The sequence below is a fragment of the Haemorhous mexicanus genome, chromosome 4 (genome assembly GCF_027477595.1).
Source record: "Haemorhous mexicanus isolate bHaeMex1 chromosome 4, bHaeMex1.pri, whole genome shotgun sequence".
Classification (NCBI taxonomy): Eukaryota; Metazoa; Chordata; class Aves; order Passeriformes; family Fringillidae; genus Haemorhous; species Haemorhous mexicanus.
The window spans coordinates 70,322,311-70,341,545 of NC_082344.1; the positions used below are offsets into that span (position 1 = coordinate 70,322,311).

Sequence of the window (19,235 nt, forward strand, 5' to 3'; positions counted from 1 at the left end):
CTCCTGCCTGAGAACATTCAAGGACCATGGTTGCTCTGAGAAACCTGATCTAGCTGGAGACGTCCCTGCTTATTGCAGGAGGGTTGGACTAGATGACCTTTAAATGTTCCTTGAAACTCCAATTACTCTACAATCCAATGAAAATCTAGGGGCAAAAATGGGTCTCAGTGGCTTGTGTTTCTCTAGCAGAGTTTGCTGGGAGCCTCCTGCCACTGTTCTCTTCCTAGTGCCACTGGGGGTTTTGGTGTCCTTTGCCACTGCGTGGTTGCTGGGAAGGGTTTGGGTGGTCTGGCATGCAGATGTGGGACCATTTTTATTTGTCATTGTGAGGGATCACATCACCTGGCTGCTGGGAAGGGTTTGGGAGGTGTGGCATGCAGTTGTGTTACCGTTTTTATTTGTCATTGAGAGGGATCACATCACCTGGATCACAGAGTTTGCTTGAAGTCAATTGATTAGAAGCCAGTGCAGCTGCACAGATTTCTGTCAGCTGAAGATATGGCAAGTAGTTTCTTCTGCCAGCTGGAAGAAAATGCAAATCATTTTATGCTCATCCTGGGCTTCCCAGTGTGGATGCTGTTGCAAACCTCACTGCTCCCTTCAGTTCAGCTGGTATTTCTGCTCCCTGGTGCACAGTGCACTCCAGGAGTATCTGCTGCCTGAGCCAGTGTCAGTAATCCAGGGCTTGTGTAGGACCCTTGGGGAGACTCAAAGTAGATTACAACTAGAAAATGTGAAAGTACTGAATCACTAAGTAGCACAGCCTTTATTTGGTATTTAATTAGTAGACAAAGTGCCTCAAAGAAAGAAAGCAGCCTATGTATGAACATGTATATGCACTCTTTCTCCCTCATTATACATATGTGCAGTTATTTTAGTCACATAAGCCATGTATACAGCTGAATTTATCCTCCTATGAGTCTCTTTTGCTCCCTGAGCAGACAGAAAGTCTCAGCTTGTGAAGGACTGTGGAACATCTGCAGCCTCATTTCCTCAGTGCTTTGCCAGGTGGCCTGGGGTAAAGAGACACAGTCCAGAGGCTGCTTTGGTACCTAAGGAAAAGTCAGTCCCAGGCACCCTAAAAGCTGTGTAGAAACAGGACATTTCCAGAACTACTTCCTTGGTAAGACTTTTTTGGGACCTCATCTGGAATCTGACAGCATGGGTGCTCATGTTGTCAGTTTTCCCAGAGGAGAGCCCTCATCCAGGGAGTGAGACACCAACCATGGCCTGTCTGAAGGAGCACAATGGTGCAGTTATTTTAATGTAACCCAGAGACTGGAATCTTTGCTGAAAGCAAGGACTTTGCAGAACATATTTGTTGGCGTACTGGTTCCCCTGTTATGACACTCACTATGACATTTTGCTACAAGTATAAAAATATTTGAAATGGGTATTGATAAATAAACTAAAATTACTAGGAAAAATATGTTAAAAATCCTGAAAGCCTTAGTTTTTGTTCATGCTTAGCCAATCAGTCTTTACAAACAGATCACAGAGTGGGGAAATGTGTTTTTAATATCCAGCAGAATTGTTAATATATTTCTTTGACATTGCCTTGAGGACCAGGCTGAGAATTCCAGTTTCCACTGGGATCTCTGAGAGTTATGGGAACACAGTAGTCAGTGCACTTTAAAAAAGCATAAGAACCATCTCATGCTGACAGCTCCCCAAAAGCCTCTGTTAGTGGGGGATTATTGAACAGGGATGTTTCTGCAAGACATAGCAATAGGAACCATCTGAGTATTTTTCAGAACTTTTTATGAATGAAACTGGAAAAAAAATTCACTGATAGAATTTGAAGAAAACTCTGAAGTTGGTAGTACAGCCAGGAATAAGAACGGCATGGTCAACCAGAAGCATAACTGTGGTAGAATATATTGTGATTCAGCCAAATGCAGTACATACATGGGGAAAAGAGAAAAAACTAGTTCAGAATTATCCAGAGGCCAATGTGGAAAAACTCATCAGACTGAGTTCTGCTGTCATGGTTTATCCAAGGGGTTAGGAAGGACACTTTAAGTATGGAGATACTTCCACCCAAACAGTGTAAAAACATACTCAGTTTTGGTGCCTATAATTGACAGAAATGCCATTAAAATTATTTGAAGATTGAAGAAAATGCCTCCACATATACCTGGGACATACCAAGTACTCTGTTCAGCAAAGGAAGTCCAAAGGAAGTGAAGTGGTTGAATTGGTTACAACATCTACATGTCCACTCATGAAGAAACCACCAGGTTCTAAAGTGCTCTCTCAGTTTATGGAGAACATTTTAGTGAGTGCCTAAGTGCTGAACCCAGATGGTTTCAAGCTGATGATAAAGTCTGAGTTTTAACAGTGAAGGCAAGTAACCCTTGAAGCAAAAAGTGGCAAGAGAAACAGCCATTTCTCCATCTCATATTGTCTTCATATCAAGATTGGTGGCCTTTCTAGAGACAGAAAAGTACTCTAGTATTTTGCACAAATGAAAATCCTCATCCCAATATCACATAACTGGGAGAAATGCAATGTCCTGTGAGAAAAATTATGCAAATTGATTCAAAAGCCCTTTTCTTTCCTTAAAACCCTGTGAGCAAAATTGCACATTGGACTATTTCAGGTTGAGCTATTTAAACTCTCTGAATATTTTGTGCTAACAAGTTTTCCTGAACAGCATCAACTAGACATGTGACAAAGGCTGTGAAGGTATCCAAGGACACATCTACATCTTCAGGCACAGACAGATGTCTGTGAAATGTTGATTTGGTGTCTGGCTTTCCAGCAGACACCAATTGTAATGGGGCTGGAAACTGCATTTACCCACTGGGGGGGTTGTAGATATCCCAGTACCTCAAATCCCCAGGGTAATCGCTCACAATATCCAGTGTGGACTAATCAAGCCACTGCTAGAATCAAATGTCATTGGAGTAGCCCACTAATCAAGCTCTGGATTTCAGAGGAGTTGAAAGAGATAGTGGCCTTCATGAGGGCTGCCAGGAGACTGCAATGGGAGAGTTAGAGTATATAGGTTCCCTTTGCTGAATGATTATGTAATTTTATGGTTGGACTAGACAATCATAAAGATCCTTTCCAACTTAAATGATTCTCTGATTCTGTGATTTTCTATGATTCTCTGATTTCCTGCGTTTGATGCCTGAATGGACTCTTTCAGTCTAGTTTTTCATTTCAGCTTGAGAATAATTTGCATGTGGAGTTTTAAGCACTGCATTTTACCAGCTTGAAAGACAATCTCCCTATTGCAAAGAGCACCTTCTGTGCCATCCGTGGAGAGTTCAAACCACTTATTTATTTCAGATGCCTGGCTCGAGCCACAGGTGACCTCTCACTGCTTTCAAGCAGGATCCATCCTCTGGCCAACTGGCCAGGCTGGGGTGGCCAGCAGAGCAGCATGTGCTCCTCCTGGCTCAGCAGCCAGTAAGACAATCCTGGGACACTGCAGAAGGTGAGGGGACACAGGAGATCAGGAATGGGTGGTGGAGCCTGAGGAATCCTGAGAGGAGAGACAGTGAGCACGCATCTGCAGGGAGAGGGCTGGCACTGAGGTCAGGAGCAAGGTGCAGCTGCTGGTTTTGGGGTGGCACAGGCACGTGGGCAGCCCCAATATCCTCTGTGCACCTCTGAGCTCAGGCTGGGGCTGCAAGGCGATGCTTCAAACGAAGGCAGAGAGTATTTAGCACCTTCCCATGCCAAGAACCTCACTGTTGATCCTCCAATGTCTTTTCCACTCAGCCAAGTCAGCTTGTGCTTGGGAGAGATTTAATATCAAACATAGTGTGAAATTCAATCTCTCCTGTTAGACGAGCTCTGACAATGGAGCTGCCATGTGCTTGGTGGGTCATGTCAACCTTAATTTACTGCCCCTGGGTACTGTGGAAATGTCTCAAGACTGTCACACCCCCACACTGCTGAGCTGTTGGCTTGTACACAGTGATCAGGCAGAAGGTAATCACAGGAATGGGGCCTTTTAGAGGGGCAAAAAAACATTCAAAAGCAGCTATGGGCACCCTTAAGTATTACTAGACCTGTTTAAATTTATCTGGACTGGTACATTACTGACAACACAGCAAGCTACCAAATGACAAAAAAAAAAAAGAAAAATCAGAGTTAGTAAAAGAGAAATTCTTGGAACATTCAAGGAAAAGAGGAGAGAGAGAAGAATCATTATATTTAATTAACTATGCGAGGAGAAGGCAAAAAATTCAAAAAAAGAGTAAAAAAAAAGTCAGATGACCCCTCCTCAAGTGTCAAATCCACTTAGACTGCAAGAAAGGAGGTTAACTTCTTTTACCATGTATAAAGCATATACAAAACTTCAGTTTTCTTTTTATTTTCAATAATAATAAAAAAGGAAATAATCAATAGCATCTTTCATCTGAGTCAGCTTCAATATCTTTCTCCTGCCCTAACCCAGACCTCATTGCTGCTGTTTGGCTCTGGCTGTTCTTCCTACAGTTTACAGAGTTACAGCACATATGAGGTTAATTCTGCAATTTTAGTTCCATCTCCCACTGACTATTTTTTTCATGTATTTCAAACAGTGTGAGCAAAGAGACATTGTTTTGCTTGTAGGAACCAAGCATTAAGAAATCAGAAGTGAAATGGCAGGACTCCCCCATTAAAGATGAAATACAGATGCTGCATGGTGCAGTTTGTAGGCAGACTGTGCAAGTAAAACTCCCTGAGCCTGTGTAAGCTGCAGGGCCCAAGAGGATTTGCCTGTCCCCACACTGCCCCTCTCTGCAGTTCAGAGATACCTGTTTTGTTCTCAGTTCTTTGGCATTGGATGAAAGTCCATGTACTGTTCTATATCAGATGAGTGGTCTGAATGGGAAGACAGATTTAAATAGTTTTAAGACAGAGGAAATCTTTCTTTCTAAATAAATATCACAAAAGGCAAATAGTCATCAAAATACTGTTTGTGTAGGAAAGAGGCCAGTAAAATCATGCATAAAGGTGCTGAGCCACGCTGCAAGTTTATTGATTTTCCCAGCACAGACCCCTCTGATGTAGCTTGTGGAGGCTTCCCCAGCAGCAGCCAGCAGGACCTTCTCAAGCTTGGGGAATGGAATCATGGTTTTTGTGATGGATGTTCCAGATGGGTCTGCCAGAAATCCAGCTTTCATTCCCTTCTGTTAATCAAGATAGTGAGATTTAGCTCCCAGAGGACCTTACAGAGTCTGATACACTGTGAGGATCCTTCTCCCCCTGACCCCAGGATTTAAATGCAAAATACCTAGGTGGCTCCTTGGGCACAGGTCCTGTGTCCTTTTCCCCAGAAATACCCTAACCCCTCTGCTAGAGGACCTGTCCTACCACATGAATTTTGTGGTCTCTTTCTAGATGTAAGGACAAGATCAGTGACAGACATTGTGGGTCTGAAAAGCAGCTGTGCCTAGGGCTCTCCAGTGGTGGGATATCTGAGCTGTCTCAAGCTAAGCAGGGAATTGAACCAAGGACACCCACAATCTGTTTTCCCTGCTGTTTCCAAAGTGCAAACACAGTGTTACTCCCTAGAAATGGCAGAGACAGGTCCTGTAAAGAATAGGAGGATCAGTACTGTGACAGGACTCTGCAGCTCGCTGACAGTAGCTGCTCTGCAAGGTGGATAAATGATGATGTGATTGTGAGCCTATCTGATGTCTTCCTAAAAACCACAATAAAGTGACTTTCCCAAGGTGTTGAGGAAACCCTGTGGCATTAAGGCATTAAGGGCTCCATTTTGGGATGAAGTTTTGCATCAGCCCCTAGTTTGCTTGAAACCTCATCAAAAATCGTGCAGTGCTCTGGTACAGCACTGCACAAAGTTATACTGGTGCAACTTCAGGCTGGAAATTCTCTCATGGGCTTTATTCATCTTAACATTTGCCTTTCAACCCAACCTAGCCATTTATGGTCCTGCTATGACCAGCAGGGGCAGACACCTCCAGGTGGCAAATCATCCTCTCCCAAGGGAAACACCGAAGCTGCTACCTGCCTTTCCCCATGGGCTACAGACAGACTGTGTTACTGGTTCTGGCTAGATAGCTAAGGATGAAAGAATTGAAACAGATCTTAAGCCACAGAGCTTTAGTTTCCATAGAAAAGATGCTTTGGGTGGGTGAAAACAGCATTTTCTCTAATTCATGCACTCACAGCTGCTGAGTAGCCCTGGGCCACACTTACGGCTTCTTTGACCATGAGCAAACTTTAGATGTAAGGGTTATGTTCAAAGCTGCTTTCTAGCCTTCCATTTGTGCCACAAACAGTGCTGTACAGTGGAGAAAGGCTCAACTTCTTATTACAGGATGGCATTATTCTTGTTTCATTGTCTCTGTTACTGGGGCAGAGGTTAATGGAAGAGGTGTGCCTGCCGCTCACTTGGCACACGGCTGTCAGGCCTGGCAAGGGTCTGATTTTATTATCAAAGTGTTCCCTGGCCTCACAAATCACCAGGTAAAATTCTATAGCTCATGAAGAAAGCCATACAAAACCATCATAATGGTCCCTTCTGGCTGCTCCAGACAATTCCCCCCCCTTACATTAACTTCATATCTGTTTGATCCCTCTAACTTCATGTAATTTCAAAGGAGAATTGGGCTTTCTGAAAGCATGCCTTTCAAGCTCGTTCTGAGATGGATGTGCAAAAAGTAGAAGTCAGTTTTCCTGATGAGGGTTTACTCAAAGAATCAAGGTACAATGTGCATGAGTTCTTCCTTAGAGGAACAAGAAATTAATAGAGAAATGAATGGAAATCCTGAATCTACTGAGGATCATCATGCCCTGTGCTGTATGTAACATCACTGCCTCATGCAAGTGCCACACTTCTCTGGTTTTCCACCAATCTTATGCAGGCAGGATTTCCCCCCAAATTTTATTTTTGCTGCTGTTCAAATTCCACCACCCTTATGCAGCACTTTCTAAGTGTGCAATTCACAGCTGAATGGAGGTGAAGCTGCAACCCAGGCCGTGGAGAGAGGACTCACAAACATCGTTGTGTCTGTCCAACACCTTCTCCTGCTTCCCCTCCTATCCTGGCTAGCAACACATGGAAAGTTTTTGTCATGGAGGACATTCTTGGGCAGGAAGGAAGTGGGGACTGTGGCCAGGAGCCATTGTGGCCACCTGCTTGGATGTTCACTTCAAAGGACAGCAAACCGACAACCCCAGCGTGCAACCAACCAAGAGCTGAACGTATCTGCATGCAGAGTTCACCCAGTATGTGGGGCTGGGGCATAAAAGGCCTTTGCCCAGGCTGTGTCTGACCTCAAACAACAGCAGCAATTGGATGGTGGTGCCAGCAAGAGCTGAGCCAGCATTGTGCTGGATGTGCTCTGTGCTGCAGTACATCTGAGGCATGCCATTCTTCCCACATATACTGCTGTACCCACCCAGTTATGAAAGAGCCCTTGGCTGCCTGCCCTGCTGCTCCAACATTGCATCTTTAGCCTGAATTAAACTCCAGTCCAAGCCCTGCTAATGCTCCTTGCCATTATTGCTGTTTGGAAGGAGAGGACTCTCATGGTTTAATACCCTGGAAAGACTCTGAGGCAATGCCAGCACACCTAGCAAGAGGCAGGTGGGCTTGTTTCTGGTTCAGTGTAGCTTGTGCAGGACAGGACCAGCAATGGAAATGCTGCTAGAGAGGCATTAAATGATGACAACAGCCATACTATTAAACCATATTAAATCTCTGGAAGATTCCTTTTCTGGTTCCATCCATGTGCTACAATATCCAGGCTATCCCTTTCATGGCTCAAAATTTTATTTCCTGAAGAGCAGGGTCACTCACAAGGAGGACTGAGGAAAAGCTGCTTGTAGGAATGCAGTAGCAAAGGGTTCAAGGATCCTGGGGGCTCCCAGAGAAATAGCAAAAGGGTTCCTGTCTCTTGTAGGGAAAGGCAGACCTGGTCTCCTTTCCCTACAAGAGACAGGAACCAGGTTCCTGGAGGTGAGACAAGCAGCCAGGTTCTTGTGTGTACTGGTCACTCTTCCTTTTATTTATTATATTTTTCCTTCACATCTGACCTCTCTGTATTTGCCCTTATTGTCTTTGCACGCAGAGTGGAACCTGACTCTGGGACCTGGCTCAACATCCCTTCTGCCCACAGGCCACTTAGGTAGAGCTTAGCAGTTTACTGCATCAGAATACCAGAAAATGGCCATGGTGAATGGGCCATTGTACCCAGTGCCTTTATGGATGTGACTTCACATGAATCTGCACTGAATCTGTGTCATTAAATGGAAGTAGTAAGGAAACAAGAAATGGGAAACAAAAGTTCCTCTGTAGATGGTAACCCCTGCAATGTTCAAAAACAAGAGAACTGAGGCTGTTCTCAGCTCTTTGTATGAATTTATTCCAAATAGGGCCAAACATCACAGACAATGTTGTTTCTCTATGTTTCTAACCAGGGGGGCTTATTCTATCACCATTATATGATATATTTCTGGGACACCCTCTGCTGGGATGTGGTGAGTAGCATCACCCATTACAGTAACTGCTGCTCACCATGGCCTAAGAGCCAGAAGCAGGGGACAGAGAGACAGAACACAGGTGTGACCTTATCTCAATATATCTGGAACAAAATTTATGCAAAATTGAAGTAAGGTGTTGAGGACAACACAAAAGTTACCCCAGGAACTGGTGAATGCTGCATGAGCAGAGAGTGAGGGGTCCTGCATGTCAAATGAGAGCCCTGAATTTGTAAGAGTTTGTTTGTGTTACCTGTGGGTTTGAGTTATGAGATGCAGCATTTGGCTCTGCATCTGAAGGTAATTGTTTATAGTGTATTTTATGACTGTTTACAAATGTGGTTTGAAGAAAACAATGGAATATGTAACACGTTGTTTTTCCCCAGGTCTTCAGTCCATTAAGTTTGTATTATTTAAAGTGGCTAGACTAGAAATTTAAGTCATTGTTATTTATATTAGAGATAAAGCTAAGGATTCAGCTGAGCTCCAGGCTGCATTGTGAGAGCTGCTGTGTCAGGGTTTGAGAATAGTCTTGATCTGAAATACAAAAGAATCAAGACAGGCTGGTTAATCCTATGATTAGATATTCCCATAAGAACAGGCCTTTACTTATGGTCCTATTGCAAGCACCTTGTGTGACCACAGTCAGCCTTTTAGGGTTATTTTTTAGGGTATTTATGGAAAGAAAAAAAACCCAAAGCAAAACCAAGGCATTGGCATTTAGGGAGACTGAGATCCCCTGGCAGATTTAAGTGCCGTAATGCTGAGATTAATTTAAAGGTATTTTCTGCCAGGTATGGGGTAAACCAGCAGTTCTCACCTGCTGAGACCTGCAGCCCTCACTTAGCTCTCCATGAGAGACTTAGCCCAGGTCTTTAGTGGCTGAGGGTTGTTTCATTGATGTTCAATGGCTTTTTTGATAACCATTGCTACTGAAACATCATTCTGGCTAGCACAAACAGAGAGGAGAGATGCTTGTGCCTAAGGAACAAGAAAAAGATGCAGAAATTATGGACAATGTCCCCAGCTGTCCTGCAGATTTGCTGGGTGATTGGGAGGGAGTCTGCTAATCTCTCAATAGTCAGTTCACAACTTAATAATAATAGCAATCCTTCCTTCTTCCTACTCTTTGTGTTTGCTATTTAGCTTTTCGAGTCTCAAAGGCAGGAAACATTGGTGTGAGATGTGCCCTGGCTGCTATCCCAAGGCCACTGTCAGGTGAGGAACTTCTGGGGGCAAGAGTGCTGGAAGAGCTCACATCCATGATAACCAGAAACAGAACCTTTATTGAGCAGACAGAAGAGACTCTGGAGCTGAAATGGGCAGGAAGATTAAACTCATCATGCTGAGAAGTGCTGCCCCAAGGCAGACAGGGGAGTTGCAGAGGAGCTTGCCTTGCCAATGAACGCTCTACCTGTTTGTAGAAGATTATACACCTTGCTCTAGGGCTGGCAAGCCAGGGCTTATCTGTCAGAACAAATTCTGACAGAGACTGGGTGCCATTTCTGTGCCCCAGGCTGCTGTAAGCTATTCTCCTTCAGCAGCAATTCTCATAGGATCTAAATCCAAGGTAGGGTTCTAGCTACCCTGAAATGTAAGATCCATTGCAAAATCTGCAGGCAACAGTGCTGGCAACTCAGGAGTTTCCTCTGGGCCTGGCATGTGCTTAAACTACTCATGAGCTATCTGAGCTCCTCAGCTTGATTTCCATCCTTGGTTGACTCATACTTTATTTCAAGGATTGTTTGCATTTTTATGCCTCTGAGACTAGGTCCCGTGGGAATCCTTCCCAAACTCACTACATTGACCTCCTGTTTTTCCAGCACATAACCCCTTCTCAGAAGAGGCCATTTGATCCTCCACCATAAATACATGAATCAACACTTTATGCTTTTATGGGATTTTGCCTGAGTCTTCCAGTTTCACAGCACCTTTGAAGGTGGATTCAAGGTTTGATGGCACCAAAAAAACTTGGTCTAGTGGGTGGCATCCCTGCCCATACAGGTTGGAGCTAAGTGGTCTTTAAGGTCCCTTCCATCCCTAAACTTTCTGTGATTCTGTGGTTCTCTCTGTGGTTCTGTGATACAGGCCATTGTGCTATAGTGAGGTTCAAGGGAAGAAATCAGGGGAGCATTTTGAGAAAACTTCACCAATTCTCCAGGCAAATCTGTCAGTCACAGGTGTTAGCTTGGCCCTAGCCTGTTAACAAGCTTAACACCCATTATCTAAAAGACCAAACCAAGTAGTTTACTGAGAGGATGGGGGAACAGTTCTGCTATAAATCTCTTCTGGCCCTATGGGAAGGCCAAACACCTCTGTCAAGTCTTTATTTGTACACGACTGAAACAAATTCAGTCCCACCCTAATTATGGAGGGCAGTCTGTGAAAGTTGAGCTTATTTATTTGTAGTAGAGTGCCCATGAGTAAAAAATATAATTATATATGCATAGGAATTCATAACCAGTACCCACCAAAGCTCACTTCAGTTATCTTCAGTTTCAAAATAAACAGTGCATCTCTGTGTGTGCACTTGCACTAGCAACCAGACCTAGTTTTTCAATAGGAACCCATAATGTCATGGGGGGTTCAATGGAAAGGCCAGTGCAAGTTGCTGACACTCTTAACCCATTGCACTTTCAGGGTAGATGTTACTTCCTGTGGCCATGGACCAGAGCAGAGTAAGCAATACCCAGAGATGCACAGCTAATATAAAGATATCAAAGGCCTTTTTTGCTTGTATGTGGCCCACTAGCTGTCTGTTGGATGGTAAATCTGGGCATGTATTTGGTATTACCTGGTTAATCATCAAAGAAAGCATGTCCCCCTGAAAACAACCCAAAGAAATTATGCTTCCACTAAAAGGAGATGGATGTTCTGGCCAGAGTCAGAGTACTCTTCCTATGCCCCTGATCTGTGAGACAAGAACCTTCAACCATGAAATATATAAAGGAATATACACTTTAAATGCACAAGATAATGGGCAAGTAAATTATCAAAAAGTTTGCAAAGATATGGAAAATCTTCTGGATGGTGAAAGAGGAGTTGCTGGGAAGGTCTGGAGCCAAATGCTTGTGCTGGCCCTTGCTGCTCCCTCCCTGCTCTGTGGGCACACACATCTGCCTCACACAAGGAGAAAGGAGGCTCCTGAAGGACTGCTGGGTACCAGCCCAGCCTTTCACACATCTCAGTGCTCTGTGGCTTCAGGAGTGGGGTGGCTGGTGGGAAAGGATGGCTGCTCTGGGAAAGGAATGGATGGGCCAACACCTCCCAGCTCCTTGGCTAAACCCAAGGTGTCTCACACGCCTCTCTGATGTGGTTTGCACTTTACCAGAAATGCTGCAGCTGCTGGACCCAAAGAACAGAAAGCTGTAGTTGTTACAGCAAGAAAACATCACTGAGTCTTGCTGATTTGCAATAATGCTGCTCCGTCATGGGTGTTATCCTGAGAAACTTAAATTCCTTAGTCCCTTAGGGCTTGTGGTGAAGTGAATGGCAAAGCCTCAATCAGTTCAAGAGCAAAAAAACTGGGATTTCATTCAGGTAGGTGTTTCTTTCCCCTCCCAGAATGTGATGAGACCACATCCTGTGCTGTAATCAAGCAGCACTCGTGCTTGTCAGTCACAGTCCCCCTGACCCTGCTCTGTACACAAACCAGCACACACATAGGTGCACAGAGTCCAACTGAAAAAGAAAATAAAACCCTAACAAAAAACCCAACCAGCTTTCTCTGAAATAATTTTGGCCAGACTGCTCTTATTTAATAAAAGGTTGTGATACAGTGCAACAATACATCCTGCATGCCAGAACAGGAAGAATGCTACTTTTGTGTAGGTAGGGAAATAGTTGTGATGTACAAAAGAGATACTGTTTTTCCAACACTTTGGCCAAGCTTTACACTTAGCTTCTCATGTTGGGAGAGGGTGTGACAGCAGATAGGATGTAGCCTTTGAAACTCCATCTCCAGAGAGAAAAGACAGATGGATTCCAGCTGGCGGATATCACACACGTTTTCTGTTCTCCTCCATATCGCAGATCTGATAAACACAGAAGAATAACAAGCCTTTATAGAATGCAGATGAACACAGGAGCCTATCTGTATGTAAAGGAGAAGGGCCTCAGTTGACTGAATGCTTATTTCTGCTAAATGAAAGTTAACTCCCACGATCTCATAAAGCGAGAACCTACCTGTTCGAGGCACACATCTGATTATACTCATACAAATCTCTTGACCTCCCATGGCTGTTGTTATCCTGATCTCATTTAACATCATGTCATGTCAGACTGACATGGATATCAAGGAAAGGCCATGCAGGTGGAGGCTGTCCAGTGGAGTTTGCTAGGCTGTGTGAATCTCTCATAGAGAACAGTTGCTGGTCTGTGATCACTCAAAGCATGCACTCTGGCTTTTAAAATAAAATCTTAGAAACCTGGGAATAATGTGCTAAGACAAGTGTTGTCTGGTGATGGGAACCAGGAAATGGTAGCTGTGAATACCTGAGTGCGAATGACTCATCCAGTGACCTGCTTTGGCTCTGCTGTGTCCTCCTGTAACCTCCTCATCTGCCCTGCTTCAGACAGAGCTGCAAGGCTTTGTTACCCAGAGGACTTTGTGATATGATTCTGTGCTCTCCAGCAAACCTGCCACAATTAATAATAGAAGATGCCTAAATTAGGATCTGATGTTGCTCAGGCTATTACTGTGTGTTTCACCTGTACAGATATTGGGTCACATTCTAAAATGTTTTTGATTAATAGAGGATGAATTTTTATCTCCTTTTACCCAGTAAGGCAGCACTCTCTTAATGGAAAGTGAAGCCATGACAGAAGGTGGCATTATGCTAGTTTTGATTTCCTCTGAATACAAAGGAGCTGATGCTGACATGAATTCCCTAAAGACGGAAATTTTATGTGTATATTCATTTAATTCACCCCTGTACTGGGATGGTACTCAAACATCTTTTTTCTGTTTTCTCCTGTATAAATTACAGCAAAGCATTTCCTTCCTTTTGTGCTATTCTTTTATGGATGAAGGAATTGGTGTCACACAAAGGAAATTCCAGAATGTGGACTCTCTATCAGTATCAGCAAAAGGCTCAATTGTCTCTTAGATGTCAGCTCCTGAGCTTGGCCCACTGCTACCATTTAAATCTATTTATAATTTATGAGGTCATGGCCATAAGTTTTTCGTTTAGTTCTCCCCAAAGGAAGCAGTGAAACTAATTTACAAAAGACTTCTGGACTCTGGAAAGACACAGTGAAATAAAAATAAGACCACAGGTTGTTACAGAAATGTAGATTATTGAACCTTAAATCCATGTCTCCAGCAGTGGCCACATCTGCAGCTCCAGAGCAAGTAGCAATCTCCTCTTAACCCCTAAATACTTTGGAGCCCCTCTGGTTTTGCCTGCTGGATTTCAAACCAAGAAAATAAACCCATAGTAGTGGGATACCTAAAACCAGGGTACAATTTTAAGAAGATTTACCCAAAGCCAATTGCACTGAGTAGGAAAAATCTACTCTTAACTTTCACTGAATGACTTTACCCACTCCACCTGTATTTTTTACCTCAGCCTTTCAAACTGAAATTCTGAGTTTGTACAGCCCCAGCTCTTGTGCCTGCAGAGATGCAATTCTATCCATGTCCATTTTGAAGCACACAAGGCATTGTGCCAATTCTGAGCCCAAGTGCCCAGTGCCTTTCCTCCTGTGCACTCTGCTGCACGCTGGAAACACTGCCTCAGCTCCAGCTCTGATTTCCCTTTTCAGGACAGCAAGCACAAGCCATGTTTTCCATCTGATGTCTGAAAACCACAGATCAGGAGAGAACTCCTATCCCTTGAAGGATAAATAATTTTTGCAGGTGATAGGTTCCATCTGTCTGACAGCAAGATAAACATAGAGGCAGAAATTGAATTAGAAGTACACTTTAAAGGGGAATTTTTTCATGAATACCTTAAATTTTGTTTTGTTTTTCCTGAAGTCACTATAGTGACTTTACTATCATCATTTACCTTTTTTCAGCCAATTAAAATCATGTTGGTTATAACATTAGAAGAGAATACAATATACTAAGGGGATTTGGGAGCTGCGGATGCTTTCATTGTTTCCTATTAATTTTTCAAGGGTCCTTGGTTTATCTGCCCTTTAACCCAAATTTTATTTAGGTTATTGAAAAAAGAGGGAAAAAACCATACCCCATTAATAATGTCTCTTAATGCATAGGATAGTTTTCCAGCAACACATGTTCTATGTTTTGTTACTTTAAATAGATGCAGTTTCCTTTTAAGAAGATTCCCTCTACGAAGATTTTTTTAAGGATGCCTGAATTCTAAATGTCCTTTCTATATAAGTACACAATATGGAAAAGAGACAAACCTAACCCAAGCCTGAAAGAATTGAATTTGGCATTTGAGAACATTGAATGGGTGGTGACAAGTTTTGCAGTAGTCATGCACAGCAGAGAAGCTCATCTTGTGCAGTGGAGTAGAAGCTCATCAGTTTCTAGCTGATTTGGGAATTCTGTTAGATCATGTTCCATAAAGTAGCAGATCCAAGTATTGATACTTCAAATTTAAAATCACAAAGGTATGAAAAGCTACACAGCTACAGCCAATAGTTATGCTGCTTCCCTGAGGAAACAAGGGCTTGAAGTTTTACTTTCCTAACTAATTTCTCTGGAATTCATTTTTTGGCACCATCATCTGTAACACAGACCAGGAATCTTATGAAAAGCCTGCCCTGCAGTCTGAATTTTGTCCCAGACTCAAAACTGCTGTGAATATTCCCCAGAGAGCCCCTGCTCATGGGCAGCTGTCAGTCACTTGTCCTTTTGCTTCTTGAGACAAGTTAAACATTGATCTTGATCAGCTTCTGCTTCTTCCACCATTCTGCCCTTTCTCTTAAGGTTCTACATCTTCTGATGTTTCTGGCTTTTTCTCTTGAGCTTTGATGATGTCACATCTTTGTTCATCACTATGGTTAGTTGGCATTGACTCATTTATCCCCGTTGTGTTCTGTTTTCACACTTTACAAGTGTTTGTGGTCTATGTACTCACTCTCAGAATAATGGGCTCTGAGTCATTGATAAAGCAGAGAATTTTCTTGAAATTTTTAGATCTGAGATATTTTCTGGACAGAATAAGAGACTCTACAGACACAAAGCACAGACTGTCAGCTCCACCTAGACAACATCCATGTAGGAAAATGGGTCCTTTTCATACCCCAGACAATTAGATGTGTTTTATACAGAACAATACGACTTACAATTCAGTTCCTGCATCTTTTCACCTTCATGGATCTTCCCAAGCTTTTTCCCAACCAAGTGTTTCATATCATTCCAATGCTCACAAGAAAACAGTCATGTAATATCAGTGGTATATTGTCTGTAGTAAATGGGAAGAGGACAAGACCTGAACTTCTGAGACTTTCTTCTTATCAGAAAAAGTCCACAGCATTTTCTGTGTGCCTGAAAAGAAACTTCAATACAACAGTGGCTTCTCAAACCAGGACTGGAGTCCCACACGATCAGTGTCTGGTGGCAGGTGTTCATCAGGTTGTTCCACTTAACAAAAGGTAACTCCTCACCTAACAGACATAAGTCTGAAATTATCAAAATACAAATGAGAGCAGAATTTGGCATCATCACTGCTAATCTTCTTCCTTCCTACATGTTCCTCACTGCACCTGGAAGTAAAGAATATTTCTTGCCGACTTCTTTCATACTTCCTCTTTCATTTTTTTTAAGCTTTATAATTATTGTACTATGAAAGAGAAGGGAAAATACCAAAGACAGGCATGAGGTGGAAGAAACACATCCCCAGGATTCAGCATCAAGTAACTTGTCAACCTGACTGCTTTCCAGACATGAAAAAATTGCCTGAGAAAAGGAGAGGAAGAAAACACAGAGAAGGCCCCTTTATTCTAGCAAAAGAGCATCACAGGAACCAAATTGAAGCCAGACTCATTCATATGAAAAATAAGTCAGCAACAAAGACGATTAACCAGTGGAATAGTACAGAGGGAAGTTGTAAAATTATTTCCTATGTCCTGATGTCTTCCAATCAGGACTCTATTCTGTTCTGTAAAATATGTTTTGATCAAAGAAATCCTTGGACCTGACACAGAGGAGGTCAGTCTAGATAAAGGTGGTCATTCCTCTGACCCTAAAACTCTACAAGTACATACCTTCAGAGAGAAAGGCCAGACTGTGGTTGCAGTCTGGCACAGGGACACCAGAAATTTTGGTCCAAGGCCTGGCTGTGTTACAGATTTCCAGAATAATCACAAGGAAATTGTGTAATTTGTCTGTGCCTCTGTTCACCATCTGTAAAGTCTGGAGAATAATCCTTCTCCTGTTCCATTTTTTAGCTGTTTGGGGTATGGAAAGCAACTTATTAGGTGTGGGTACAGACCTTGCCTAAGGTCTGCAAAGGCAACTGTGTAAGCATCATTGCAAAGCACAGATATCCATAAGGAAAACTTGATGGTGCAGGAGGAAAATATATTAGTAGGGAGATAAAAAAATGCCCTTCTTTCAGCAATAGCCTCCTGAGTGTAGTTAAAAAGCAACATGTCACAGTGTGGGGATGGTCACTCAGCCAGAGAATTATGATTTCATCTCAGGATGCTTCTGGATACAAATAGCATCCAAGACCTCTTCATGAGGGAGCCTCTCACTTCCTCCAGTGGCATTTGCAACATTGCAGTCATTTATGTTCTCAACAACAATAATCAAATGACCAGTGTCTGTCTCTATCCATGCACAATGAAGACTTGTGCTCTCTTTGCTTAGCTAAGAAACTTTGTGAGCTTCTGCCAAGAAGTGAAAGATCATTTTGAATGGCTGGAACAAATTCAAACCATGTCCCAGGGAGCTGGAAGGCTCACAGGCCTTGTCCACTGCCCAGCTGCTCCTCCCTTCCCTACATCTTCATTGTGTCTGTTGGTCTCTATCACTGCAGGAGCTAAATTAGCTGCTGCTCCACCTGGTAGCTGGACACTCTTCCAGCTTTGCCCTTCTTCTGTCACTGGGGCTGAAATATAAAGGCCTTTCATGGCATGTAGGAAATGGGTTTTAGGAAATGAGCTGAGCATGAGCAGGGCTTCTACTCAGCCAGGGAGAAAAGGGCTGAATCCCAGCTGGAACCTCTGAGCAACATCTCAATGAGTCCTTATGTGAGCTGCTCTGAGTTATGTCGGCTCCAGAGAGAATGGGGACTTACACAGCACTCTCTGCTAAGATTCCAAGTACACAGGACATGCTCTTTGCTCTAGAAATTTCTGAGTTCAGTCCCTGATGGTGATCAACTTGGACCTGCCTATGTGTGTGTGCATATATACATATACACACCCCCATATTGTAACATAACATGTATAACAACCCTTCACATGAAAAAGAGAAAGCACTTCTTTATCTATGAAAATTATTTCTTTTTCTATGAATAGAACTACTTCAGCACTGAGATTTACTCTTAACAAGATATTTTATTTAAACAGAGAAAACAGAGCTGGCAAAAGAAAGCAGTGGCCACCAGCACCCAGATTTTCTTGGGCTATGCTAAGGGTTGCAAGGAGAATAATAGGCACCATTGTTTCCAGAATAAGGCACTGAAAGGGTGCCTTAGGAGGGTTTGGAGAAGGAAAGGAAGAGACACCTGTTGGGATGAGTGGAGAACCATATCAGAAATACAGTGAGACACAGCTCCACAGAGCTAAAAGATGCACTTGTGTTATCCTGCCAAGTCCTCCTTGGCACAAAGTCTCTGCCTGTGATCCTCTTAGTCTATCGCTGGGTCCCTGCGATATGTGTCTATCTGCTTTCTGCAATAAACCCTTCTCCTGCACTAATCTCATTTAACAGTTCCACTGACTTGAAAAGAGCCCAAGTAAAATTGCTGTGCAATTTCTGCTGGCGCTATTATGGCTGTATCACTTGTCAGCTTTCATAAACAAGATAAATATAGTTAAAGCATCAGATATGAAGAAATTTGGCGTGTTACAGCAACTCATCAGAAATATTTTTTGAAAGGTGCCTTGTTAAAAAAGAAACAAGAGGATGCCAGAGAGGTTAAAAACTTCAAATTTGTCTTTTTGCAAAATTCTTTTGCCCAAGGAGGCTGCAAGAACTCAGTGTACACTGCCTTTCCAACACCACGTGCTGCCACACACACAGCTGGACCTGCACTGACTCCCTAAAAGCTGTGAGTTTTGATATCAGTCTCTGTATATCAAAGAGCCTCTCTCTCAGATTGCATCACTGGGATCCAGCTACCTGGAGGATAAAAGTCAGAACATCAGGAGGCATGCAAAGCTGGAAGGAGGGGGGAAATGTTCCTGTTCCTCTTAGCAGGGGAAACCCCTACTCACAGGTGATTTGTGACGTGTTTTCACAGCAAGAGGACACCCATCTGAAGGGCCTGTGTGAAAGACCATCCCCCACTCTTCCCCACACAAGTGGTTGGTCTGTGCCTGCAGCTACTCCCTGCTCCAAAGACAAGAATCTCCCCTCCAGCACCTGCATGAAAAGACCAAGCCCAACAGATCTCCCCACGCCCAGGAGGTGCCCACGCTCTGCTCCCTTATCACCTCCAGGTAAGAGCACAGCCCCACAGGTGCTGACCAGGCTGGGCAAGAGGCATGGGAATGCCTTGCTGAGGGACACTCCATGGGGTGAGTCTGGGCTCCCCCTTGCTGTCCAGCCCTGAGCCCCCTCAGGGCATGTGGAGGTCAAAACACCATCAGCTAACATGAGTCAGCTGTGCTGAGACCTGAGCCCATGGCTCCAG

At 43.4% G+C, this 19,235-nt stretch overlaps 1 long non-coding RNA gene across 1 annotated transcript in view; it reads right to left on the minus strand.

The window, feature by feature from the left end:
* Window positions 1-12,187: 12,187 nt before the first annotated feature.
* Window positions 12,188-19,235, minus strand: part of LOC132326960 (uncharacterized) — a 32,167-nt gene continuing 25,119 nt past the window's right edge. Inside the window, exon 2 of the long non-coding RNA XR_009486388.1 lies at window positions 12,188-12,485. This is a non-coding gene — a long non-coding RNA (uncharacterized LOC132326960). The remainder of the gene's footprint in view (window positions 12,486-19,235) is intronic.